At 38.6% G+C, this 27,606-nt stretch overlaps 1 protein-coding gene and 1 long non-coding RNA gene across 6 annotated transcripts in view; one reads left to right on the top strand and one right to left on the bottom strand.

Moving 5' to 3' along the window:
• The window catches only part of LOC136832019 (zinc finger protein 260-like), a 178,577-nt gene that overhangs the window by 11,296 nt on the left and 139,675 nt on the right, over positions 1 to 27,606 (bottom strand). The window contains exons 1-3 of one of the 5 annotated variants that reach the window (XM_067092508.1): positions 16,815 to 17,056; positions 13,815 to 13,916; positions 10,687 to 10,753 (exon numbers count right to left, since the gene is read on the bottom strand). The exons of 1 other annotated variant lie outside the window; for it this stretch is intronic. The gene's annotated coding sequence lies outside the window, so the exon portion shown is untranslated. Of the gene's footprint in view, positions 1 to 7,723; positions 10,536 to 10,686; positions 10,791 to 13,810; positions 13,917 to 16,814; positions 17,057 to 27,606 lie in introns of those variants that run through there. 3 more of the 5 variants (XR_010851020.1, XM_067092506.1, XM_067092505.1) reach the window with 3 other exon arrangements.
• LOC136832023 (uncharacterized) overlaps positions 6,462 to 27,606 on the top strand; it is a 162,229-nt gene continuing 141,084 nt past the window's right edge. The window contains exon 1 of the long non-coding RNA XR_010851021.1: positions 6,462 to 6,879. This is a non-coding gene — a long non-coding RNA (uncharacterized lncRNA). The remainder of the gene's footprint in view (positions 6,880 to 27,606) is intronic.

The following is a 27,606-nucleotide window of genomic DNA, read 5'->3' as shown; positions in this document are numbered from 1 at the left end:
GAGAAATAGACGTTTCATTAAAGAAGTCAGTCCAGATGGTAGTACTAAATTATGTTTCAGTAAAGATTCATTTTGTGATGATAATGCATCTGAATTTCAGCCTGTTAAAGAATGTTCAAACGACATTAGCACTAAGATTCGTATGGTTACTTTTGAAAATGAAACAAATGTTTTACATTCGAAAAAAAAAGTTCCTGTTGAAGACACTTTTGCAACTTGTAAATCAACATGTAATGTTAAGAAGGCTTGTAGATTAATTGAAGAGTGTTGCATAAACGTTTGGTCCGTTTTCCATGTTTAGCATGATACTGAAATGCCTTGAAAATAAGTTGGTTTATTGATGATGTTAAAGGTTAGTCAAAGTTGCATGCAAAGTTTATGTACACACTTATTGCCATGATTATGCATTTGATAAAGGGAGGGGTGTCATATAATTGTACGCTAGCTGTGTGTGTACTGTTTCTCTATGCTAGCACTGTTACTGTTTGTATGTAAACACTACTCAGAAAAAGAATAAACAATGTTCTAAGCACCACGAATCTTATCTCTCAAGCCTTCATATATACATTGTAGAATGAAAACACCGAGATATCATTGAACCCCACCTAGCCTAGCATAGCCTACACAATCATCATCCTCTCCCCTCACCTCGCATCGCGCATTAGATAAACCACTGTCCCCGCATCTGGTGACCTCCCGGAGTGACCTGAAGCCAGAGTAAAGTGTGACCCGAAGTAATCTGCAGTAGGCTAAGTCGTAGGCTAACACCAGGATACACCCTTTCTATACCAACGTGCCTGAAGTAACCGCCACCAGAGTTTTGCGAGCATCAGTAGTAAGTGTAAAGCCCCCTGAATTCAACGAACTATCGGTTAGTCGTTGGTTCTCAGTCACTGAAAGCCAATTCAAGTTAGCAAATATTACCGTCTCCAGCACTAAATTTCACCTTGCCTCGTCAAGTTTACCCAGTAGAAACTTGAACCAGTTAACTGATGATGTAAACACTAAGGACTACGGAAAGTTAAAAGATGAACTAATGTCACTCTTTACAAAGTCAAAACTAGAGTTATTTGACTCTCTTGTGAACCAAAATAACATAATCTGTGGGACACCTTTAGTGTTCTTGAGAGAATTGCGCAGGATGGCTACCCAGCTAAGTGTAGATAATCAGTTTGTAAGGGTAAAATTTTTAAGGCACTTCCAGATGACATTAGGCCAACTTTAGTAGCATATGATGATACTGTTTCACTTGAGGAACTTGCTAGAGTAGCAGATACGTTTTTAGCTTGTGGTACATCTAACCCTAGTAATGCAAATGTATCCCTAGTCGAAGATAGACAAGGTAATTACCATGGATCTAGATCACTGAACAATTCTCAGTCAAATAGAAATTATGGTGATACTAATAGAGGCTCAAGCTCCACAGGTCAAGAGAATATCTATAACAGAGCAGAATTCTTAAATAAAAGCGTTCGTGCACTTCATGACAGTCAACGTCCCCAAGTTTGTAGATACCATTTATATAATGGAAACAAAGCAAAGTCCTGTAAAAGATGGTGCACACTTGCTCATACTTCATCCAATATTTTGCCAGATTCTTGCCCTTCTTCACGCTCATCTTATCCTGTTCCAAACAATTCGAGCCGATCAGGAAACTAGAATCTGATGCGCAATCCGTATCCGTGGTAACCGTCAAATTTTGCCACTTAAAATAAAGGCCAAAATCTGTTGCAGTTCCTATGAATTCCTCATCGATACAGGTTCTTCCCTATCCATATTGCCTTACAGCTCTAACTTATACCAATTCCTCAGACCTATGGCAGTAACTCATACTAATACATCAGAAACAGCTATACGTTGTTATGTGAAGTCGATGTTGACCTTGGGATACAATGTATAAGACGTTCCTTTCCCTGGTCATTCATCGTAGCTGATGTTATATGCCCTATTCTTGGTACAGACTTTCTCGCTGCTAAAAACTTAATTGCTGATTGTAAGAAACACATCCTAAATGATCCTCATACCAAGTGCCAAATTCCTCTAGAAACGTCTAATTCTTCATTTTTTTCCTACTCTATTACTTATGACGGAATAGACCCCAGAGCTGATGACCTACTTTCCAAATTCCCAGTACTTGCTTCACCATTGCAGTTGTCAATAGCTAAGCATGATAGTAACTCTATTTACCATTATATAGATACAGGTGATTTTGCACCCATGCACTTTAGAACTAGACCTTTGACTGGTGAGAAACTAAAAGCTGCCAAAGATGAATTTCAGTTCATACTTAATGCAGATATTATTCGCCATTCCAAGTCTCCTTGGACATCTCTTCACCTCATGTTTAAAAAGGAGCCCGTTCATGGAGACCTTGCAAAGATTAAAGAGGGCTCAATAATGTTACTATAGATGATAAGTAACCTATTCCCCATTTACATAGCCTAACAATGTCACTTAAGGGTAAGACTGTATTTAGTAAGGTAGACTTACAGAGGGCATATTTACAGATCCCTGTAGAAGAAACGGGAAAATCACAAAACATGGCTGTGGCTACCAGCCGAGAATAAACCTCCTTAATCAGTCTTTTGTAGTGCCATCCTGTATTACTGGAGCCTTGGGTCTCTCTTCCTTTATCTTTACTTTGTAACCCTCAATTTGACTTATCAACTTCAAGTCCCAGCTTTATATTTTCTTTATTTATGGGAAAGTATTCTGCTTATTTACATTATTAGGTTGGATTAGTAAACTAAGGAAAGAACTCGTCTACTCATTGAACCGTACCTAGCCTAGTATAGCCTATGCAATCATTGTCCTCTCCCTTCACCTCACACCACACATTAGACAAAACACTATCACCACACATGGTGAACCCTGCAAATGTCCTGTGATGCTTATTGTATTGGCAATGTGGATATTGAATATGTGTGTTTGGGGGTTACATCAGCACTGTGCATCTATGAAAGTGTCACAAAAGATGCTATAATCTGCAAAACATGCTCTTTCAGTATGCCAGAATTAATTAGGAACAAAAGGGACCAAAAGGAAGATCCTGCACAATGCTGTGATAGAAGAGAAGTTCTTAAGAAGAGGTCGAACGCTTATGGCACCCATGTGGATGACTTGAATGGGTGGCAGATGCATAGAGGGTATTAGGAAAACAGCATCATGAGCTGGATGAAGTAAATATAGCTTGTGAAGAGGCATCCCAAAAGTACAATGGGCAAATACTACTAACACTGCCTATTATTCACTAGAAAGGAGATGTGGCCACTGAAACAGACTGGAGAGACTGAAATGGTTTGACTATACATTTGCTAAATTTCGGGACAGAGCAAAGTGGGAAGGTCAAATTACAGATGAAGAATTTTGAGATTCAAAATGTTCTGTTTTGGGAGAAAGGAAAGTGGTTTGTTTCTTGTGTCCACAACTGCAATTACCTCAACATCCATTGCCTAATCTACAAGAGAAATATTGACTTTATTTTCCAAGGTGCTCTCAGACAGCCATTTCAATGGCTCTTCATGGATGAAGAGCCATTCCCAAAAAGACTACCATATGGAGTAGCTAGCAGTACAGGAATAAGGCAGCAAACTCACAGAAGGCCTGAGAAGAAAAGTGCTGCAAAGAAAAGTCTTACCTTGCAAAGGGTTCAGAAAATAGCAAGGGCCCTAGAAGTGGATCATTTTCAATCAAATGTGTCAGCAGGCAAGCCTCACCAATAGCCAGGTAAGTCAAGTAGCAAATAAACAAAAGTTATCAGTATGCAAAGAGTGGGCATACTCGTCAGACAAGTAAACCTAGTCCTGGTGTACCTAAGTATCTGAGTGTAAAGAAATATCAGTCACACAGGTACACAGAAGCCCCAAAATGGGCAGTGAGTGTAGATCTGCAACAAACGTGGTCATTTTGAAATCAATGTAGGTTTTCTAATAGAAAGACCACTAAACATATCAATGGAGCCATGCATTTATATATGGGCTGGAGCAAACATGAAGAAAATTCACACAATGCAATGGAAGCAGAACCCAAATATGCATTTCACATAAATTCAGTAAACAAAGATGCTAAGGAATGACTTGTGGGTCAGATAAAATTGGTGGACCCATACAAATGCATACAGATAAACTGGAAAAGTTACAGTTGTTTCGTAAATGAGTTGTCAAAAGCAAACATTTGTTAATAATCAAAGCCTCAGACAAGGTGCTTAAGAATTACAATGGTACAAACATAGACATTATTGATTCGTCAAAAGTGGAAGTAGGAACCATTACCAAGTCACCATTAGTTGTAGACAATGCAGAGAACTTTCTTAGGCCTATATTGGTTATAGTGTATGAAACTGGAGTGACATAGCATTTTAAGAATTACAGGTACAAAACAGCAGAAAAAACGTAGAACTTCACTAAGTAACCTTTAATCTGAATTTCAGGAAGTAGCCTTTGAAGGCAAATTAGGAACAGTAAAGACTGCACAAACAGTCACATTTACAAAGCACAGCCCGACTTCAGCTCCCTGTGAACTGAACGCAGCAGTGGAAACTGAAATTAGAAGGTTAGAAAATGAAGCCTCATGGAAGAAAGCTGATTAATCAGGGTTTGGCTACACCATTAGTTCTGATCATAAAGGAAAACAACCAGCTTAGTTTATGCAGAGATTACAGGGAAACATTACGTCCCCAACTACAGGAACCTCAACATCCACAGCTTCATTCCAAAGAAACGTTTGCAACTTTGTCAGGATGTGCTGCATTTTCAAAGGTAGCTCTCAGACAGACATTTTAACAGCTCTACGTGGATAAAAATTCACAAGTATTTTGCACAGTCAACACACACACACACAGACACACAAATTTTGCACCACATCATCCAAACAACAAACAATCCAGCAATATGACAGCAAAGTGGACAAAAGTTTGTTGGTATGCCTGGAGTACTCATTTTCACTTATGACATATTAGTCGCAATCAAAAAGAAGAAAGACCATAAGGAAACATTAAGCACAGTTCTGAAGAAACTGGGAGAACATAACATTAGGGGCAATAAGCAGAAGAATTTTAGAAGCTGATTCAGTAGAATATTTAGGATTGATCATTAGGCTGCGTTCACACCAAGGGAGTCGCTTCAAGTCGAGTCACATCAAGTCACGGTAATTCATTTGAAGCGATTCATTTTGAAGAAACCCTGTTCACACCAAATGCATCAACCTACTGCGCCAATAAGTCAAGTCTGTACTCTTTTTTTATCTTTATATTGCCACAGTGCCACGATAGGTTTTGTTGAGAATGGCTGCATATTCTCTTGCTAAAATTAATGCTTTGCTGCGGCTTTGTCGTCGCAAATGCAAAAATATGCCTCGAATCTGGGTGCATCATCTGAACAAATGACACACTGCACTAATAATGACAGTTTAGATGATTATTGAGAGAGAGAGAGAGAGAGAGAGAGAAGATCAAGGGACTGACAAAGTTATCTTTCCAAGGTAAAAAACCACTGAAATTTCTAATATTTTATTACCGTTTAATTCTGAAGGAGGGCTCCACATCTAGTTTTGAGGTTTAAACCTTGTAAAACCCTTTAATATCAGGTTTTTAGTATATTAGACTACCTGAAAAAGTGGAAAACCTACCTAACCTAACAGATTACATAATTATCATAAAATATAGGCCTATGGGTAGAAAGGGGATATTGATAATTTTGGCTATTTTGAGTTCATAGTAATATATAAGCAAAATGTATTGTTCAAAGGATAATAGAGCATTCAAAGTTAATAAAACTGTTGTCTTTTAACTGCACGTGACATTGAAGCAGCAACTCCTTTCCATAAACTGACAATAAAGTCACGATCACGGTGGTTGGGGTCACTGGCATCAGAATAGCAGAACTAAGTTTATTATTTGACAGGTGACACTCACTTGACATCAGGTACAGCTCTATTTGTGACCTGAAGCGATGCAACACAATGTGATGTGATGTGACTCGACACATGAACGGTTTTTTCAAAGGCCCATACAAATCAGTGTTAAACTGGGTTGGCGATTCATGATGCCTCATGAATTTTCGTGACTTGACGTGACTCGACTCGACGCGACTCCCTTGGTGTGAACGCAGCCTTAGTGGTGAAGGCATTCACATGACAAAGGATAAAGCAAGGGCAGGGCAGTCACCAAGGTCTCAGAAAAGGCCAATGCAATACAATCACTTTTACATCTCCTAACATTTCATGGAAGTTCCTTTCAGAACTCGGCAACAATTCCCAACCCATTATATTATTTACGAACAAGGATGGAGAATGGAACTGGACAAAAGAATCTCAGAAACTTTATGGAGGAATCAAAGCAGAAGTCACATCACCCACATACCTAGTGCATTATGAAATGGGTTTGCAGTTGTGCTTCAAACACAGGTTTTGGGACAGTGCCAGCACGTGTAATGAATGCCCAATGGTACAGCAGAGAGAAGCCTACTGCATTTTCCTCCCGAGTATTAGACAAGGCAGAGAGGAATTGCTCATAAATTGTAAAGGTGTAAAGATGAAAGAAATTCTGTCTGAATCTTTACTGTGGGAAAAAGATCACATCAGCTGTAGGGGTTTTATACTGGCCACTTTGTAATGAGTAAAACACTTATTTTTATATACTATTTTGTTTTTATCTGTCTTAATACTTTAACCTTGATAGTAACTTTTCTTTGACATATGTCCACTCCCTACTTGTTTGTTTATTGTGATCCTTTCTCCTTTTAGGTGCAATATCGGTAGCGTCCTCAACTAAGGCACAATTTAGCTTGTGGGAAGAATTGGATGCAAAAGAAAATGATTTTGACTGTCAAGAAACAATTCGCATATGAGGTGTGAAGGAAGTGATTGCTGCACTTGCCAGAGGTAAGAGACTGACTGCGTTCCTTCTCTGTGATAAATTAATGCACATGTATTATGCCTCTTGGAATCTTAGACCTAAGAACATCTAGGATATGTGAAACTCATTTGTGTGAGGGATCCTGGAGAATGCGTAGTGTGTGTATTAAGTGCATAATGGACTGTTTTTCTGTGTACTGAATCTCTTCTGTGACAGAAATTGTATGTGTTTGTGGCTTTTGGGAAAATAAGCATTGTGAACAGAGAAAAAACTATTTTAGGTCAAAAAGCAAATTTACCCACATTACTGGCAACAAGTATCACAGGTTACAGTCAGTTAGAACTCAAAGGTTATGAACAAGTTGAAAATCTTACAAAGGTAAACCTTTCACTCCTCCTTGTCATGTCATGATGAGAAGAACATGCAGAGATACCGTAATAACAAATAATCAGTGAATGTTAGAAAAGAGTTGGGGGGGTTAAGCAGAGTTAAATAATAAAGTCCATGGAATAGTCCCACTGTGCCTGTAAAAAGCCAGGTGAAAGCTTGAGAATGTGCAGTGATTACAGAATAGTGAATGAGGCCACTGTGAAAGATAATAGGGTTCCAATTTGCATTCATTTCAGTGCATGAATAGTATGCATAGTGTGAAAGTAATTACAAAAGTACATTTTTGTACAGTGTGTTATTTATTATCTGATCCCTATTCCCGAAGACAGCAGGCCAACTACTGCATTTTTAAATGCAGAAAAGATACCAATTGAAAAATTTATGTTTGGATTAGCAAATGTGACTGCCACCTTCCTTCCATGGGCTGTGACTGTTGCGTTGAATGAATTTCCAAACATTTTTTTTTATTTTTTTAATAACAATTTGATAATGACTCAATCACTGAAGAGAGTAAGCACTTAGTGAGTGTAGTGTTAAGGAAGTTGGAGAGGAAGTGATGGTATCCAAATGCAAGTGGTTTGCAGTGAGAGAAGAACTGGAGAAGAAAGAGTGAGAATGAAAGCTAATGAAAGGAGAATGAAGAATTAAAGAAGCTAATGAGAGGAATGGAAGAGACCATAATGAAGTGTCATTTGAAGAAAGCTGAGGAGGAGAGAATGGATGAAAAGGTTGCCAACATGATATGGAAGATCTGGGGAATGCAAGGTGCAGGAGGAGGAGGAGGAGGAGGAAAGAATGTGAAGAGGACCTCAGCTCCTGTGGCAGCTCTCAAGAGAGTAAGTAATGATGATAATGCCAAGTGAGTAAGAGTTTGAAGGAAGGAAGAAAGGAAGACAAAAAATGAATGCTGGACAGAGAGTGGCAGAGAGACCTTGAGGAAAAGAAAAAACAAGAGTAAAGAAGATTCATTGTAGTATTATTCCCCATTGCAAGAGAGTGAGGGCATGAGTGATGGTGTCAGTGAACAGGAAGAGTGATGCTTAGCAAGAGATGGAGTGAAATGAAGTACATAGGAGGAGAGTGCTGATTCGTGCAGTGCCACAGATTGCAGAGTTTAGTGTAACTGGAGTAAGGAACAGAGCAGACTTTTCCAGGGACTATGAGCATTTCTGGATGAAGAACTTTATAGAAAAACGAAGATTCTGGGTGCAAGAACTAAGAGGGTTTTTGGAAAGAAGGTGGGGACTGAATTTCATGAGACAGTAATGAGCAGAGATGATCAGAAATCCAAAACTGTCAAAGAGAGATTGATTAATAAAGTAAGGACAATGAAAGCAGGAGTGAAATACTGGAATAGGAATGAGTCCAAAAACATGAAGAATGAGGAAGAATGAAAGTTGACACATGCCCACTCATCAATCAAAGACATCAGCCAAGAAAAAGTTTGGGATTGAAGGTATCAAAGAAAATGAATATCTGATGAAAAGGTTTCTGGATACTGTACCTTCCAACGTGGCTGAGTTTATAAACGGTAAACCTAAAAAAGAAAAAAGAGAGAGATGGGTGAATGAAAGGTTGAAATGGGATGAGGTGCTGGAAAAAGCAGATCATGAGTTTGAACTGGAAGTGAAGTGGAAAGGAATGAAAGCAGCAGTGTGTATGTAGGAAAGAGAGAGAACACGTGATTGAAGTATCCTCGAATACAAGTCATACAGAGATGCCCGATTAAGTACCCTGGTAAATGTTTTGGCAAAGTTTTTGGATGCAAATTATGGGAATCAGCGAGACAAAAGGAGATTATATGCCAGGAATGTTAGAGTGAGGAAAGATCATAGTGCAAGTCTCAGGAGGGATATAAGAAGGAGTGTAAGCCAGGCAAGTAGGTTCAATTTACAGCACATATAAGGAATGAATAATGTAGATGGTTGTAGGTTCCTGTTTTGGCTGTGGTGAGGTACGACATTGTAGTGCAAAAGATTGTACAGAAATGTTTGAAGTGACTCAGTAGATTAGGGCACATAACAAAATTATTTGGAGAGCAGAGAATGGTGTGTGTGACAGAGTGTGTGTGTGTGTGTGTGTGTGTGTGTTAGCTGTGGCCAGCAAAGTTACTTTTCTAGAATGTGCAAACTCCATGGAAGCCAGTGTACAGCTTGTGGTACGCCAGGACGTAGGCAACAGCCGGAAGAACTGGGCAAATAGGACAAGGAAGAAGATCAGGAATGAACGTAGGTAATGTAGGTTGCACAAACAGAGTATGAAGAGGGTGCAAAGGGGTGAGTCCTATGGTCCAGAAGGAGTGCATGTTTTGAATGTAAGAGAAGGATTTACATTCAATGATGTGTGTTGGAGTAGAAATATGGCCGAGTGTCTTCTGAGTTACAAACGAGTTTAGATGGGTGGAAATACATGCTTTGATTGACACTGGGTGTGGTGTGAATGGCATTACAGAAATGCCTTTGAAAGGTTAACATGAGTGAATGGAATGGACAGAATGCATGTCATGGATTTGAGGAGGAGGAGTTGGAAAGTCGGAGGAGGAGGAGGATTGTGCATCTGTTGTTGGAAATTGAAGAATCAGTTGTGAATGGTTGGATGCTAAGAAGAAGAAGAATGGAAGGGATGATTTCTATAAGATAAGAGAGGAAGGAAGTGAAGAAGAATGAACAAGGGACAAGTACCATGTGTTATAAGAGTATAGTTTAGCTTTCTTAAGAAGAAGAAGAAGAAGAAGAAGAAGAAGAAGAAGAAGAAGAAGAAGAAGAAGAAGACCACTAGGACAGTGCAGCCGATGCAAGAAATGATTGAAGTGAGGTTGGGTGAGCACACAAGAAGCCAGTTGTATGTTAGGAAAAAAGCAAGTTTAAGCTGTAGATGTGAAATTACACAGGGATTATAATAGTATTGTAGTGAGTGTGAGGAAGAAGGAGGGATGGCAGAGTAATCTAGGTTTGAGAAGCAATGATGAGGATAAGTGCAAGTGTTTGATGCAGTAATGGAGGATCCTGTCAGCAGGCAAATACAAATCTACAGAGGAAGGGGCAGAGATGTTGTATATATGGGAGCAGGAAATAGGTTGGGAGAGATGAAAACTCTTGTGAATGGTGGTGATGATGATGATGATGATGAGAGGTAAGTTTCACACTATCATGTGATGACTAGTTGAGCTCAGCAAGGAAAATTTCTTCCAAGGCACCTGAAGTATGGCGTCGCCTTCTCTCCTTGACAAAGAATCTACTAATATGTGCTCAGCAGTAAGGAAGGTCATTTTTGCAGCATAAGGTGAGTGAGTCTGGAGAGAGGAAAGTTGATAAGCTTGTAAAGAAGGTTGAGTGAAAGTTCTGGAAAAGTGCAGAGGTGTAATGAACAAATTATTGACAGCTTTCATTAACATTATAATGTTAGTCAGGTTAACTGGTATCATGCACTTATACAAAACTTACCTAAAAATATTTTCTGGAGGATGAAGTTGCTGCTTTGAGTTGGGTCATAGAAGAAATCGGAAAGGATCTGTAAAAAGCATTCAGTCGTTAATAACCTCCAGAAACTAGTCATTTTTATTTCATCCACACTTACAGTATTTCATTCTAATGGATAGATTTTGTTTATAAATCAGCACCAGGTTGGATGTTTGTTATAAATCGCAATTTTTAGGTCAATGTTTCATAGCAACAAATTTAAACTGCAGTTTTCTACATGTGAAAGCCTGAGTATATTATACAGGAATGTTTTATATTCAGATTTGTATATGTCACAGCAACAAACATATTATCCACCACAACTGAAATCCAAGCATAATCCTGGTTAAGAGGAATTACTGCTTTACGTAGTCTAGTAATATTAATGGACTACACAGCTGCGTGTTTCAAAAACAGGAAATACAAGGTCTTTGAATAGCTGGAAATAAGTAAAAGTGTTACTTGCTTTCAGTGGGAGAAAGTTACCCTTAAGTAGTAGGCTATACTTCTCTGTCTTTAAATCTTCGCCTGAAAACCTCTTTGGACAAAGCCAACAGACTATAAACCCAAGAGGGCCCCAAAGGCAAGTCAGCCTGCAGAGAGAGAGAGAGAGAGAGAGAGAGAGAGAGAGAGAGAGAGAGAGAGAGAGAGAGAGAGAGAGAGAGAGAGAGAGAGAGATTATAGGAAAAGGGGATAAATGATTAGGTATGAGGGAACTGGAAATAAACCTGATGCCCCTGAATTCAGGAGATATCAGCAGAAAGCAGGAATGACTCTGATCACTGCTTAAACATTGAAGATCAGAAGATTCCAAAACTGCACTAGGCAAACCATTCTCGTTTTGGTGTTCCTTTAAAAGATAGTGTCATAATACCAAACGCCCTCTGGTCCTTCATGAACGTTATTGGCGTTTATGCAGAGGTAATGACTGCACTTACAGCCTAGCTAATAGTACCTAACATTTGATAAGCTGGTGTGTGCATTTGCACAAAAGGGCTTCAGTGTTCACAGGGGGTTGGGGACTCGACCTTCACGAACAGAAGGGAGAAATGTATACCAACCACCAAAGTCAAGTATTTTCAGACCTACACTACCCCACACTGCATGAGTTCTAGTTGTGCTGAAGCATTTAGAGGAGAGCTGCCCCACTCACCCCACCTTACTAGGCAATTTAGATATAAAAACTGTGCATTCATTAAAAACTGTCATTGATAAGATGTCGGGTTGAATGATAGTTCTAAGACTAAACAAGTTATTCCATGAATCACGACTGAGCATTATGTTAGCATTAGAAAAACTGGTCAACCATCCTACCACACACACGCACACACACATAGTGGGGTAGTGCCTTTAGTGTACTTTATGCGGTGCACTGTAGACATTTCTTAAGATTCCCTGCAGCATATCTCTGGCCCCTAGCTGCAACCCCTTTCATTTCTTTTACTGTACCTCCATTCATATTCTCTTTCTTTTATCTTTCCACCCTCTCCTAACAATTGATTTGTAGAGCAACTGCTTTGAGGTTTTCCTCCTGTTACAACTTTCAAAGCTTTTTGCTGTCAATTTCCGTTTCAGCGTTGTATGACCTCATAGGTTCCAGCACTTGGCCTTCGGCCTAAATTATAGATTCTTCTATTCTATTCACACACACACACACACACACACACACAGACTCCAAATCACAATATCAAAGACAAACACTAACATGAGAGTTAAAACAAAGAGCTTGTACGCTAATCACTAAGGCAAAGCCATTGCTGTCACTCAGAAAGGTGCATCGCTGGAGGCCTGGGGCAGAACCCTTTCCCTGAAGGTTTGTGGTGCCACACTGTCACTTCCAGTACAGGCTCAGCTGAAAGTGATCAAGGCCATAGTGGGTGCAGCTTTGCCTGTCTTCTTTCCATCTTCACCATTTCAACAATGACATGAGCAGGGACCAAATATACTTCGGTATTCGCACACACTTCGAAAAAAATACTGCCATTTACGAGATTTTCATCGTGTTTTTAGACAGAACATGCACATAATACAGGGAACAGTTTATTTCTCATGAAGTGACAAAGAAATATTGGTAAAAGTGACCCAAGCAATTATTGACAGGAAACCTCACAGCCAAAACTATAGGGTCATATTCCTACAGGAGGCATTTTTAAAGGAGAAAAAACAATAAATCTCATGCACTGGATACACTCTCCATGCCCGTGTGTGAATGCTCTAAACAAGAAAACATTTGAAAGTAAACAACAGCAGGTATAAACAGACAATATCACTGACAGTATTTCAATAGCTTCTGCATCGCATCATGTCTACTAAATGCCCAGGTGTCATCTGCTTCTGATGAGAATACAATATGAACAGTCTGTCTGCTAAAGGCCTGCATCCCAGGCTCTTGAAAACACACATATCCAATTGCATGTCTTCAGTTTTGTGCGCAGTTGAACCGATGCAGCTTATTAGTAGTGTCACCTGACCCTGAAAATCAACAATAAAAGAGACGTGTACAGCAATCCTTTCTCCCTTGTCCAAGAGGAGGAAGAGTGGCCATCAAGCGAGGACATGCCATTGCACACCAGACAGATACCAAGAGTTGTATTTCAAGGACACATTTCAAATCCTATCCATCCGTCATGGGATGCAACCATGCAGGGAGAAGGACTCATTCTCGCCCCATTTCAATGTCCCCAAGTCCAAAATTCACATATGCAGGTCATCCCTGACAAAACAGCAAAAACAGACTTAGAATAAGTGCAACAAGACAGAATGTCAGGGACATAAAACAACAGAACTAGACACCACGCTCCCTCCTGTATACCCAAAGGTCATCTGAGAGCAAGAACCAATGACACAGTCACAAGCAATAGAAAACCAAATATATACTATGACTATGTGACTGAATGGGCTCAAAAGAATAACCTCCCTTCAACAAGGTGAGTAACACTGGAAGCTGTCAGGGTTACTCATCTCCTTTGATTTTTTAATCTTCGTAAGGAACTGAGAGCTTCAAAGTCTTCTCCCCACAACAAAATAGACACAATAAACAAAAGGCTCATGTCAAGCCTAGAAGTCATTAAAAAGAGCCTCCTTGTGCTGATCCTCTTCAGTGGTCAACAAACCTGCAGAGCTGATCTCTTTCTGCAGGGCTGCTGCTGCTGCTGCTGCTGCTGCTGCTGCTGCCCTTTCCACCTCTTCTTGTGGGCTGCAGGGTTTCTTCCTCCCTGTGAAATACAGATGTATGTATAAAATTATTGATAATTTCTACAGAAATAAATACCAAATATGAAAGGAAATTATACAACTTTTATTGCTTAAAATACTCAAAATCTTCCTCAGGGCAGTAGGTAGTTGAAAACATCACATAATACTTTTCATCAGACTTTCCCTGCATGACCTGACATTAAGAGCAGAATGACAAAGCAGTCATTTTGACTGCAGTTCCATTTCCAGATGTCTATGTGATTTCTCCTTACTAAAATGATTAATTTTATTCTGTTTGACTTTTCTTAATTCATCATGATGTTTATAGACCTCAAAGAAAATTGGAAACAGAGTATTGCTCTATGGGATATGGGCTTTTCACCTTCAGTGACCAACTCATATATATATATATATATATATATATATATATATATATATATATATATATATATATATATATATATATATATATATATATATATATAGAATTCGAGAAGTTAAGAGGGCATTGTGGCTATTAGAATTACATATGTCTCTGGTAAAAGTGACCAGTAGATTTTTATATATATATATATATATATATATATATATATATATATATATATATATATATATATATATATATATATATATATATATATATATATATATATATATATATATATATATATATATATATATATATGAGGGCCTCACCAACCAGAAGGTTGTAAACGCCACCCCACCAATTTGGAGTTAGGCATACCAGTAGATGTGGCATCGTTTCCTCAGTAGGAATTATCGATTTTAGCTACATGAATGAACGTGATGTCGCGCGGAGCTTACAGCCTCATAAGAGCTCAGTTACAACCAGAAGGTTGCATGTGCAGCAGCTCAGAGCGACCCAATGAGAGCGCGCGTCACTAAACGGGTATTCAGTTCTAGGCCAATCAGCATTTTCCTGCATAAGGGGCTCGTAAGTGTCGGCCAATCACCGAGCAGTTTACATCTCCACTATTGTTTACATTCCCAGTCTAGTGATTTTCGCGGCGAAATTGAATGTCCGTAGTGTCGTGATTTGGTTTTTGTTATTATTATCCCTCATTTAGCGCCATTATGTCTTCCTCTGATAGTGAAAGTGATCACTGTGATGTCGTGCAACGGCCAAGAGGAAGAAAAAGGACATGGAATGAAACGTCTTGGAAAAAAAGTAGTGTTAAGTTACTGCACGATGCAGGCCAAGAACAATATATGTTTCTCGGTGTACAGACAAACCCGTGCCTGCACGTAATGTAGGCCAGCCGTGTCGTGATGGTTGCTTTAGCAGGCTTGGTAGGCCTGTAGTGGAGGCTTTATTCAATGGGTTTTATGGTATGGGAGATTATGATAAGCAAACTGCTTGCATTCAGTCGTTGGTTACCACCAACCCAATTAAAAGGCGTCATGTTCCGATTGGTTGATTATTATTATTATAATATTGATGTATTTTAATGGTTAAACATTATGATGATGGAAGGTTATCATCGTCAACATCATTTGTATTATTATTATTATTATTATTATTATTATTATTATTATTATTATTATTATTATTACATCAATTGTTGTTATACCACGAATATAATAACACTCTATTATCATTTTACACATTCAATTATGGTTTAAGTGCTGGTTATAACCAGAATATACACAAATGTGAGGGGTTAGGCGGACATTTTGAATGCTAGCGCGCAAGTGCACCCTACATTTTTTCAAATTTTCACAAAAAGTTCTAAAGTTTAAATCAGTATCTTTCTTAGAAGCAGGTAATGAATGCTAGACTTTGAGGGCAATTTACTCAATTTTTTAAAAAGTATGTTTACAGCCTATATATATATATATATATATATATATATATATATATATATATATATATATATATATATATATATATATATATATATATATATATATATATATATATATATATATATATATATATATATATATATATATATATATATATATATATATATATATATATATATATATATATATATATATATATATATATATAGAGAGAGAGAGAGAGAGAGAGAGAGAGAGAGAGAGAGAGAGAGAGATGACGTGACTTTTATGAGAAATGTAGAAATGTATCTATTTAGTATATAAATGAAGGAGACAGAAAGAGATATATGAAACTTTTACGAGAAATGAACATTTAATTTCTAGTTAAAAAAATCATTACCTTATAATGTCAACAGTTTTTTAATATCAGGTAGATGATTATACGCACTAAATTTATACTAAATTTAGTATACTAAATGTATCTATTTAGTATATAAACGAAGGAGAGAGAAAGAGATATATGAAATAATTTCTGCAAAAAAATTACATTTGGAACATAGACGAGAGAGAGAGAGAGATGAAGCGATTTCTAAAAAAATTAGATTTAAAATATATACGAGAGAGAGAGAGAGATAAATGACGTGAATATAAAAAATATTGCTCATTCAGTATGTATAAGAGAGAGAGAGAGAGAGAGAGAAGTCATTCGTCTAGTGTTTATTCGAGTCCCAAGAGAATAAATAAATACATAAATGGAGAAAATATTATCAGGAAAAAAAGCACGTTAAAACGAAGAATCAACAGAGCCATCGAAGGCTAATATTAGATCGTTATTACGCATCTGGCAAATCGACTGCCATTGCCAGGTTGCAGATGCTGATGAGCCCCATCGTCGTCTCTACTTCGTTTTTGTGCAGAAAATAATAATAATAATAATAATAATAATAATAATAATAATAAAAAATAATAATAATAATAATAATAATAATACATAAAAAAGAGAAAGAGAGAGGGAATAAGAGAGACTGAGAGAGAGAGAGAGAGAGAGAGAGAGAGAGTGATGATAATGGAGAACGTGAAGAAGGTGATGAAGGGGAACAGAGGAGACTCACTTGTTCTTTCTCTCCTTCTCTTTCCTCCTCCTCCTCCTAATCCTCCTTTTCTTCTCTCACGACGCCGACGACGAAGAGGAAGAAGAAGAAGAAGAAGAAGAAGAGGAACTAAGGTCACAAGCACAGAACGACAGAGTCAGATCCAGGACTCCATCAAAGCCGAATGCAGGGCAGCAGCCAAAGTGTCGTACAGCAAACGAGGCACATACGAAAATACATTCAAACACACACACACATGCACATGATATACATGCATACATACACATAGACATGAACAAGCGTGGAAGTCAACATTTGGCAAGCACCATCAGTTGGCACGCACCATCAGTTGGCAAGCACCATCAGTTGGCACACACCATCAGTTGGCACACACCATCAGTTGGCACACACCATCAGTTGGCACACACCATCAGTTGGCAAGCACCATCAGTTGGCACACACCATCAGTTGGCAAGCACCATCAGTTGGCAAGCATCATCAGCTGGCTACGCATTCCTCTCTCTCTCTCTCTCTCTCTCTCTCTCTCTCTCTCTCTCTCTCTCTCTCTCTCTCTCTCTCTCTCTCTCTCTCTTCTTTTCATTTATGGAAAAATAAAAAGTAAATGTTGATAATTATATCTGATGCTGACGAGGGCTATTATTATTATTATTATTATGATTATTATTATTATTATTATTATTATTATTATTATTATTATTATTATTATTATTATTATTATTATTATTACTCCCCCTTCTTCTATTTCACTTAAATAAGAAGCAATAGAAAAAGAGATATAAAAAGAAAAGATAAAGATGAGAAAGAAGAGAAGAAAGGAAAAAAGAGATAGTAAAACCAAAAGAAGAACAAGAAGAGAACGAAACGAAGCCTTTGGTCGTGTCCATCAGGTCAGCCATATTTTCTGTATAGTTGTCTTTGTCTCATTAGTGACATTTGCTGTATAAAAGTCTATTGAATCATTATTCAAATTTAATGTTTAACTCACTGAAAGATAATATTGAAGAAAGATAGATTTGAGGAGACTGTGATAAAGAGACATTACTGACAATGATAATCAACATATGCGCACAGGGTGACGGTGGGATTTCGGTAGTGTCCCTTAAGTTAGCGATATTACGTGCAGAGAGGTGAGGTGACTGGGTTGATCTTGATCACCTGCCTCCTGTTGTCTTACCTACAGAACGTTTGTTGCCCACTTTGGGACAGGTGGCACCTCATCTAGGCATCCAGTTTCAGGAGACAGGATAGGAGTGACTGTTCCTCCTTCCTCTCTCTTTTTCCTACTTCCTCTCCGGTCAACGGAGAGTAAGGGTGCCATTCCATGTACAATCGGGACAGCCGTGAGTGCAGGTTAGCTACCTGACTGAGCTCCAGTCTTTTCTTTGGCACTGAAGGGATGTAAGTTCCCCACCTCTTTTGGCAAGGGGGAAGAGGACAGACAATAGAGCAAGCTTGTTGATCATATGTACATGCTCTGTTGTCTGTGACACTTCAGTGTGGGTTCTTACAGCCTGATTGAGTAATGGCAGAAAACCCCTTTACTTATTGGTCCAGAAGTCTAGTAACTGCTACATCCCATATATGCAGTACGCTAGAGGTGCATGGTCCCTTTCTCTGCTCCTAAACAGACAGAAGGTAAGACCCCAGGCTGGACCAGCCTACCAGTCTGTTCAGAGAGTACCCAAATTCCTCCAACCGATGGATAAATCTCCTTGTAAAGAACAAAGGTTTGTATTTGTGTAGGGATAAATAGCAAATTTTAAAAGCAATTTGCATTTTTCCTAACATACAGACCAAAAGTTCTTTACATTATGGGCCCATCTCAGCCGCCCTTCACTGTGGTACCTGGGCGGGAAGGCAAAGTGGAGTGCAAACCAACAGGTGGGCGGGGCTTCCCTCTGCCTATTGGTAGTTTACTACTGTGTCAAAACCTACGTAAAGATCTTTATGTTTGTGTGTTAGGAGACTGCAATTTACTTTGAAAATTTACCGGTGTTAGTGATATAGCTAATTAACTGCTCATCATAACAGACTGATATGTGGTTAGATTTCTCCTAGCTTTTATAATTGAGGTATAGAGGTATTTTACTTTTCAGTAAGTTGGCCAAATGTTTGTTCTATCGAAAGAGTCTCTTGAATGAAAAGTTATAACTGGGTAATGATATTGTGTGATTAAGATAAGATAACCCAAGATGATATTCTCATGATTTATGGGTGTAGTTACTAACTGAGTAGTACCAGTTTTGCTGGAGAACTTGAAGGTCTGTGTTACTCTCATGAACAGCTCGTACAAATTTGATGTTTCGTACAGAGCCTTTTGTAATCAACTGACACAATGCTACAGTAATTGTGTTGTGAACAACAGCTGAATAAAACTTTCAGTAACTGTTTTATGTTTGACACAATATTAAAAGTTTCTTTAGCATAGATTGCTCTATTGTAAAGTACAAGAAAATATTTATTGCATTGAAGTGAGCCCTTATCAGTGACATTCCAAGCTGAATTTCTAGCTGATAAATAATGTTTATTAGATGTATCTACCGTTATCTATATTCATTTTACAATTTACTTTGTTCTAGGACTTAATTGGTGTCACTTATATCTCATACTGCTCTGCATAAGGTCAGGAGGACCTTAGGTGAACTACGTCTTGATCGAATCGTGAAGGGAAGGTTTTGCTTTCTGTACAGAGGTTTTCTCCTTTGCAGGTTCGTTGCTACAGAACTTTCCGAGTGGAAATACAGACAAACTTTCTAATGAGAAGTATTTTGATGGTGTGCACAGCACAAGCTGGAGATAAATACTGCCGCTGGAAAATGAACGAAAATGCAAAGGTTACGACAAAAGAAGATCAGAACAGAACATCGGAGATATCGGTAATCATGAGGAAAACGAAGGTCAGATACAAGATTAGAATGATTTCATGAGAGCTGGAATATGGAGAAGATGGAGATGGGTGTGTGTGTGTGTGCCATCGAACCATCAAAACCTGAATACATGTGGGTGAGTCTTGAGGTATTTAGAAAGTAGTAATTAGTAGGAACGACTCATTAGCAGGCTGAAATGCAGTTATAGCTTTTCAGGAGACTGCATTCACTTGGGGTGTGACATTTTCAATATTGCCTTACGAGAAGAAAAAAATAGAGAATTTGAGGAACAAGCATCATAAACTCACACTGGCAATGGATGACATACATAACACAAACAGGTTGAGAACAAGTCAGTGACTATAATTGGAGAACAGAGAACCTTTAGCTACCAACAAGTGCCTGACTTGTATTTAGCCTGTTTGTTACTTGTGTGTGTTCAAGACGTGCTTTACAGCAGTGTGGACGCACCCTTAGGAAACTATGGTAAATACTATAGTTTCCTTTCTAAGGGTAGCACTAAAATGAACTAGAATTCAAAGAGGAAGTTTTTACCTTACAGTATAAATAATTCATGTTCATTGAACTTGTGAAGGATTTGAAATGAATATAAACTTTCGAGGTAAAGAGACTGAAGATTGATGCAATGCATGTTTGACTGTAGGGCTGGACTGCTGAAAGATTACCACACTATTTTTATGAATGCTCTCAGTAACAGACTGAGGTGAAGAGTAGCTTGCCAAGTGTTTGGCTATTCCAGATTTGAATTGCAATCTGTCATTTTGACAAAGAAATACAAAATCCTACTTCCCAAGGGGCCTGAGTTCCTGTATATTTTGTGGAATATGAACTGCTTTAGTTGTAATATTTCGTTTTTATTGAAACAGAATTTGAAATATGCAGAATTTTGGTCTTGAATCAGATTCAGAAAATGACTATGATAAATATCTCATTGACACAATTACAATAAAAAGAAGGTTTTTGTTCTAGTAATAAATTGCAGTTAACTGTCGGGTTCAGGTACCTGTAAAAGCTTTCACTGTAAATTAGATAGTGCATCTGGCCTCTGCGAGCAGGACTGATGGATTTGATGTGAAGAGCTAATAATTGTGTTTTGAAAACATGTTAGTTAGGGGATGATGGCATCGTTTGAAAGTTTCTAAACCTTTGTTTCAATGTGTAAAGTACAAAAGGATTTCAGTATCCTTAAGAGAGCAGTGCCTTGAACTGATGCTATGAGGCTCTGATGGAATGTTTTCCTTTTGAGGCTGAGCACCTGGAGAATGACTCTCTCTCTTAGGAGCAGGAAGAGGAGGAGGAACCCTTGACCTTTGATTCTTGAGTAGGTCAAGGCCTTTTGAAACATCCTGTGGAGGATCCACAGTCTGTAAAGGTAAGTCCTTAATGGAACTAGAACTTTTCTTCTTCTTCTCCTCCTTCTTCCACCAGTTTGGTGTAGACGGAGGCCTTTCAAAGCCTCCCTACGGTTGACTGGATAAAGTGGAACCTGTAGGAGTAGTAGGTGATACCTTTGGCTCCTGTGATCCCTAAATGAAAATCCAAAAATGTATTCAGAATGGAAATACTGACATGTGTAAAACGTTAAGAATCGTGTTCATACAAAAAAAACACACACACAAATTTGGTGTACATTTTGCAGGGGAAGAGAAGTTTGTGACTGAAGGTTCTATAGAGATGAATGTGGTCTGGGAATCTTCTTTGGTACAGTATTCCTACTTTGGTGCACTGAAATCTTGATACAAGACTAAGTGGCGTCTGTGGCATCTACATTTTGAGAGAACTTTTGTCATGTTTGTCATTAATCAGAGTAAAATCTGATTTCACTGGACAAGATGAATCCATTTGAGCACTGAAATATCCTGTCAATTGAGCTTAGAAATGTTTGTTTCAGAGGACTGCTGCCTTTGGTGCCCAAGACATTCAGTTACTGAATGAAGAAGAGGCCTACTACATTATTTTTACGGGACTAACTGTAATCCTCAGCAGGGCATATTTATTGAATGAGGAATCAGTACTACTGTGTAATCACTCTATAACTACTTTTGGTGTTCATGGTAGTTCTGTCTCATTCCTCAAGTGTTGAGTTCAGTTGGATGTGTGGAGAAATACTTGACCAATTTCTTCTTCAAGATTATTGCAAAGTGTTTTCATTGTAGGCGTTTTTTTTAAGGTGAATAGATTATCTTATTGATGAGAGGTTCTTCAGCTCATTGTGATACGGATAGGTGGAGAGTTTGATCAGTCAAGGGCGCATATACAGCTAAAATAAAATCCTCAGTGATCAGATCTTCAGAGTCTGATATGTAGCACAATTGGTGGACAATGTTATTGATGGTATATGTGAGATAAAATTTGAAGGTCTGCAGTGAGTATAGCATCCAAATCTTGAAGAAAATATTCTGGAAAAATCGTGGGAATTCCTTTGCTCTTGTGTAATCAGTCCTAAAGAGCCAGATAATATCTTTCAAACTGAGACCTGACTTTGAAATGAAACTTCTTTGAATCTTTGAAAGTATCTTTGAAAGGAATTTGGCTTGTCTGAGATTGAGGATAAGACAGACTCATTACAAACTGAAAAACTGTCATATATATAAATATTTGGCTTTATAGAAAAATTACATTGATAATTATTATTTCATTTAGGGGTTTGTGAATTTTTAATATCCATAAAATATCAGAGAAATTGCTTTTGAAGTTCATGACAAATTGACTAGATTTCGTGGAGGTCTCAGAAGGTGCAAAGCCTTAAATATTACCTTTGCTAGGACTTAATAATACAATTGATTTCAGGGGTTCCAGTTCAGGCTGTTGGAGATTCTCCCACATAGGTCATGGTCCATGGTTATTCAAGAACGTATCTTTTTTTGTGTGGTATATATACGTCAAGAGTTCTGAAACATCTCTTCTCTACTGCTGTGTGAATCTGTCTGAAAGGACTGGCTGTATGGTAAGTATAAATACTGTTGTTCTTAGTTTTCATGTAATTGTCACTGTATCACTTGAAATATATCTGTGAAATGTCTCCCTTAGTTTAGTATGTAAGCAGTTGAGCCATTTTCATATTCTTGAAGTTTGGTAGCAAGCTTTACATAGAATCTGCTAAAGGAGGTCTGTATGAAGTTAATATATTTTGATTCTGGTTCCTTAAATCTTGTGGCTTAGTTATTGGAAGATTGTGGTTGGTCCAGATTAGTTAGTACCTATGGGCAAAATAGGCATGTAGGAATACCCACTGCCCCCCCGTCTGAATGGGGTGATTTGGAATCCTTAATTATTATTATTATTATTATTATTATTATTATTATTATTATTATTATTATTATTATTATTATTATTATTATTATTATTATGCAGGAGAAACCTATTCATATGGAACAAGCCCACAGGGGCCATTGACCTGAAAGTCAATCTTCCAAAGGATATGGTGTTCATTAGGAAGAAGTAAGAGGAGGTAGAGAGAAGTAAAAAGGGAAGAGATCCTACTTATTAAAAAAGAAAAATTAAATTAATAAATAAATAAAATGTATTACAATGCAAGGAGAATAGTATTAGGGTAGTAATGCATTGCATCTTTGCTTGAACTTCTGAGGTTCCAATTGCACGACTTCCTTGGGGAGGCTGTTCCATTGTCCAATGATGTGAGGAGGAATAAAGGACCTTTGGAACTCAGAAGTTCGACAGCGAGGCACAATTACTGCATAATGCTGCTGCTGTTCAGCAAATCTGGTTGCTCTCGGCAGGTAAAGGGGATCAGGGATCAACTGTGAATGTGAAAGATCTCTGTTAAAATACAACTTATGAATAAGGTGACATACAAGAGACCATCTGTCGATGGTCCAAGTCATAACTACTACTGTTAGAAAACAGAAACCTACCACCACGAACCATGCTATCTAAAAGAGATGAATGGCTGGCAAAAACAGACATCCACACGGGAGAACAGTATTCTAGTAGAGGAAGGACAAATGCTGTAAAACAGGTTGCATTGATTTCATCACTGTTATAAATACGTATATGAGGCCCTGAGGAAGTGTAGGAGACCCTGGCCAGAAGAGATGCAGACATTTGTCATGTACAGGGGATAAGATATAAAGATGGAGGTAAAAAAAAATTTGATAAAGACACAAAGAAATATAAACAAGATTTAAAATAAAGTAGGCATAAAGGTCAAAGATGAAATGGCTGGGTTGAGATAGAAATGGAGCAACTATATAACAAGAAAAATGAAATCCTCATCACAACCTCTCCTTCAGCTTTCTCTCCAGTCTCCTATGTCCTGTGATCTTTGGGTCTGAGGTCCTGTCAGACCTCTCTCCTCCACCCATGCCCATTTTTCCAGGATTTTCTGAGCTATCCTACAGCTCTTTGTCTCTGCTTTTCCATCCCTACTTTTTAAGTCTTGGGGTTCCATTCAATTAGTAATCGCTGATAAAGGTGGGCAGAACGGAAACACTGCTGCAATGATCTCCATTTATTGGTATCTGAATATTATTGTTTACATGTGTCGATCACAAACTAGGTGTGGTAATGCATCTTTACAAGAATGGCGTAGGTCTTACATCTTTACAGAATTACATAAATAAACTCAAATAATTATAGAAATATCAATTATTGTAACAGAGCTGAACGCCCTGGAGAAAATGCAATACAAGATCCTCCAAGGAATAGAAACATCTTTAGATTATAGGGGTTGTTATTGCGGAAAAAAATTAGGTAGGTCTAAGCCGGCTGTCCGCGGTGAGCCAGGCTATGGCAGTTGACGTTTTTCTATAGAACTTTACCTGCTGAACAAGAATTCAAGGTAATATTTTGGCGGCCAAATGTAGTTGAGCTGTAATTTACCTTAGAAATGTAGCTGACGGTAAGGGGGACCTGTTGGGAATCTGGGTTTTGGGTGGGTGAAAGCACTTTCGAGAATAGCTAACAGTAAGGGGGACCCGTTGGGAATCCAGGGTTTTGGGTGGGGTAAATAACTTGGGAAAAGGTTTGGGCACCTTACTGTTGAGTTTCCTGTTACATATGCCATTTGGAACACAAAAAACAAGCATAAAAAAAAGGGAGAATAAATGGGCAGCAGGAGCCATTCCAATGGCACTTTTCACGCATGCGTCGATTTACAGGGGAGCTTTTGGTTCACCCACTGCCCCTAAGTGGGAGAGTAGTCGGTGGGTTTTTTGGGGGTTGGGTGTACTAAACCAGTCATGTTGTAATATTACCCCAACATTGCATTTCACTAGGGTAGAGAATTTTGGGGATACATGCACTCAGTTATGTGTATTCCCTTTTCTCAACTGTTTTATGACCGTTTCCTATCCGTTGTGGCTCGTGCCTGCAACCTTCTTCTAGTACTTTTCCGTTCACAAATATATTGACGTCTCCTCGCAACATGATTTTACCTTAAATAATTTATGAAACTACCTTACATATGCCGGCAGACAACTGAAGCATGTATATGGTGTAGGAGGAGAAGGGTCTTAAGGACGTTTCGCTACCACTTTCTCTCAGTGAGTTGACAGAAACCTTTCTTTTTATATTTTTTGTAAGCCCAGTGCCTGGTGCACACAGCGCAGCATTACCTCTTGCCAGAACATACGAGCTTGTAAGATTATTTTAAAAAGCAGTTAAGGCGCGTAGCGCCATTCTGCTACCCCCAACACTGGAAGCAGAAATACACTTTTACCACGCCCCCCCCACCCCCGCTGCAGGCAGACCAGGGAGTTTTCCGTGGTGCCTGTGGACTTTGCGTGCCGTCATCAAGGATTACATTGTACTGGGGACCACTGTTGTTTCTGATTGCTGGAAAGCTTGTGTTTGCTTGAAGGACGAAGGCTACGTTCACTTAACCATCAACCACTCCATGAACTTTGTGGACCCAGTAACCAGTGCCCATACAAACACAACTGAGAGGAGGTGGAGGGAACTTCATGAGACGACACCTAGGTACGGCCGTAGGAGGTACAACTTCGTCGGGTACTTGGCCGTAACTTACTTAAAAATTCATTTTGAAGACCCAAAGACGAGGTTGCATGCATTTGTAAAGGCAGCGGCTGAGTTGTACCCTACACCCCTTTAAGGTAAAGTTACTAAATTATCCTTCTTTATTATTAGTTAGTTAGGTTAACTGTGTTTTGGTGTTACTGAGTTACAGTGTTTTTCATGTGGAAGTGTTATTTTTTTGGGTAACTGTTATTTACCGGCCCGTCTCTACACAAGTCCTACGTCACTTTACCAACTCGTACTTTCTGTGCAGTACCGTAACCCTATCTTCCCCCTGCTGAGCATATGGCTCCCTAGTGGTTACATAACACAAGATGGCAGCTTTGTCTACCTGTTAAGTTTCTTCATCCCGGTCGCAAGCAAAAAGAGTGTCCAGTTGAGCTAGACTATGGCAATAGAAGCGATCGGCAACTACGTCATCACTTTGCGCATAGCTACACACAGCTGCACAAGGTCGGACAAACAAATCAGGACGACTTATGTTGTAATGGCCACAGCGGGGAAGTTTCCTAACATTAAGTTGAAAGAAACTGATGTGTAAGGACTGGGGAATGAGCGACATACTGGCTGGGTGTTAACTGGTTTATTGGTTGTTCCTTACTGAGATAAATGTACAGAATCTTGGAAGATGTTATTGACGTGTGCGAGCGGTAATGTAGCGTCTACACACAGACAGGTAAAACGGACATAAAAGGTTCAGACATCTGTGTTTGTCGGCAGACAAACAGATGGCGATATCAAGAGACATGATTAACATACGGTGATGAAACATACATCAGTGGAAGGGTCAGGAAATTCTACATATGGCCAATTGCATGAGATTCAAGACAGATTAATGGATACAATGCAATAGCATAATAAATGTGAAATGGAGAGACCTTTGGCGTCTTCACAAACAGAAACATACACACAGTTTGATACAGAAGATTCGTTGGAACATTATGAGTACATGATTAGAATGCTTGCATGGCAATGCAAGTAGTGGTGATTGTACATACATTAAGACAACAATGCTTAAGGAGAAACAGACGGAAATATTGTATGGTTGAAATCGCGTTCCTGTAGAGAAAGAAGACGAGATGCTCCTGTTTTGTCCTGTCGACTCCGATGATGACGATCGACGAACACACGAACACACACGTGTTTGGAAGAGACAGCGTCGGGGCTCTTACAGATGTTCCTGGCGCTGCTTTTGTGTTTAGCAGTGTGCTAGATCATTCAGTTTGTCAGCTTCAATGTTGGTTGGAGTGCCGTGGTTTGCCAGTGGTGGGAAACAAGGCTGTGCTTGTAAAATGGTGAGAACAAAAACGTGTTATGAAGTATTGAATGAAATAACCAGGGAGGCTCCAAGCGTTTCTCGTGGGTTAAAATCCTATACATATAATATATATATATATATATATATATATATATATATATATATATATATATATATGTGTGTGTGTGTGTGTGTGTATGTGTGTGTGTGTGTGTGTGCATGTGCGTGTGTGTGTGTGTGAAGATAAGAAGGCCCATAAAACACTGTTTGAACGTTGCAACCATATATTTCGAGCACTTCCTTCTGTGCCCCTGTTCACTGGTAAAATATGGACAGATGAAATGAGACAGGAGTATATATACAAACCATATGTACAGTAGGTGTGGCATTAAGTCTCCGATGGTGTGCAGGTGATCGTTTCCCAAGAAGGAGGGGAAACAATTCCCCTAGTGGTTTTTGGCCTCATTAACTCGTTATATATATATACTCCTGTATCATTTCATCTGTCCATATTTTACCAGTGAACAGGGCACAGAAGGAAGTGCTCGAAATATATGGTTGCAATGTTCAAATAGTATTTTATGGGCCTACTTATCTTCATATTATACTGTGGTATTACAGTAAAAGACATTCATATATATATATATAT

This window comes from Macrobrachium rosenbergii, chromosome 49 (genome assembly GCF_040412425.1).
Source record: "Macrobrachium rosenbergii isolate ZJJX-2024 chromosome 49, ASM4041242v1, whole genome shotgun sequence".
Lineage (NCBI taxonomy): Eukaryota > Metazoa > Arthropoda > Malacostraca > Decapoda > Palaemonidae > Macrobrachium > Macrobrachium rosenbergii.
Note: the sequence above shows the minus strand (reverse complement) of the source record. Positions and strands in the feature narration are given on the sequence as shown.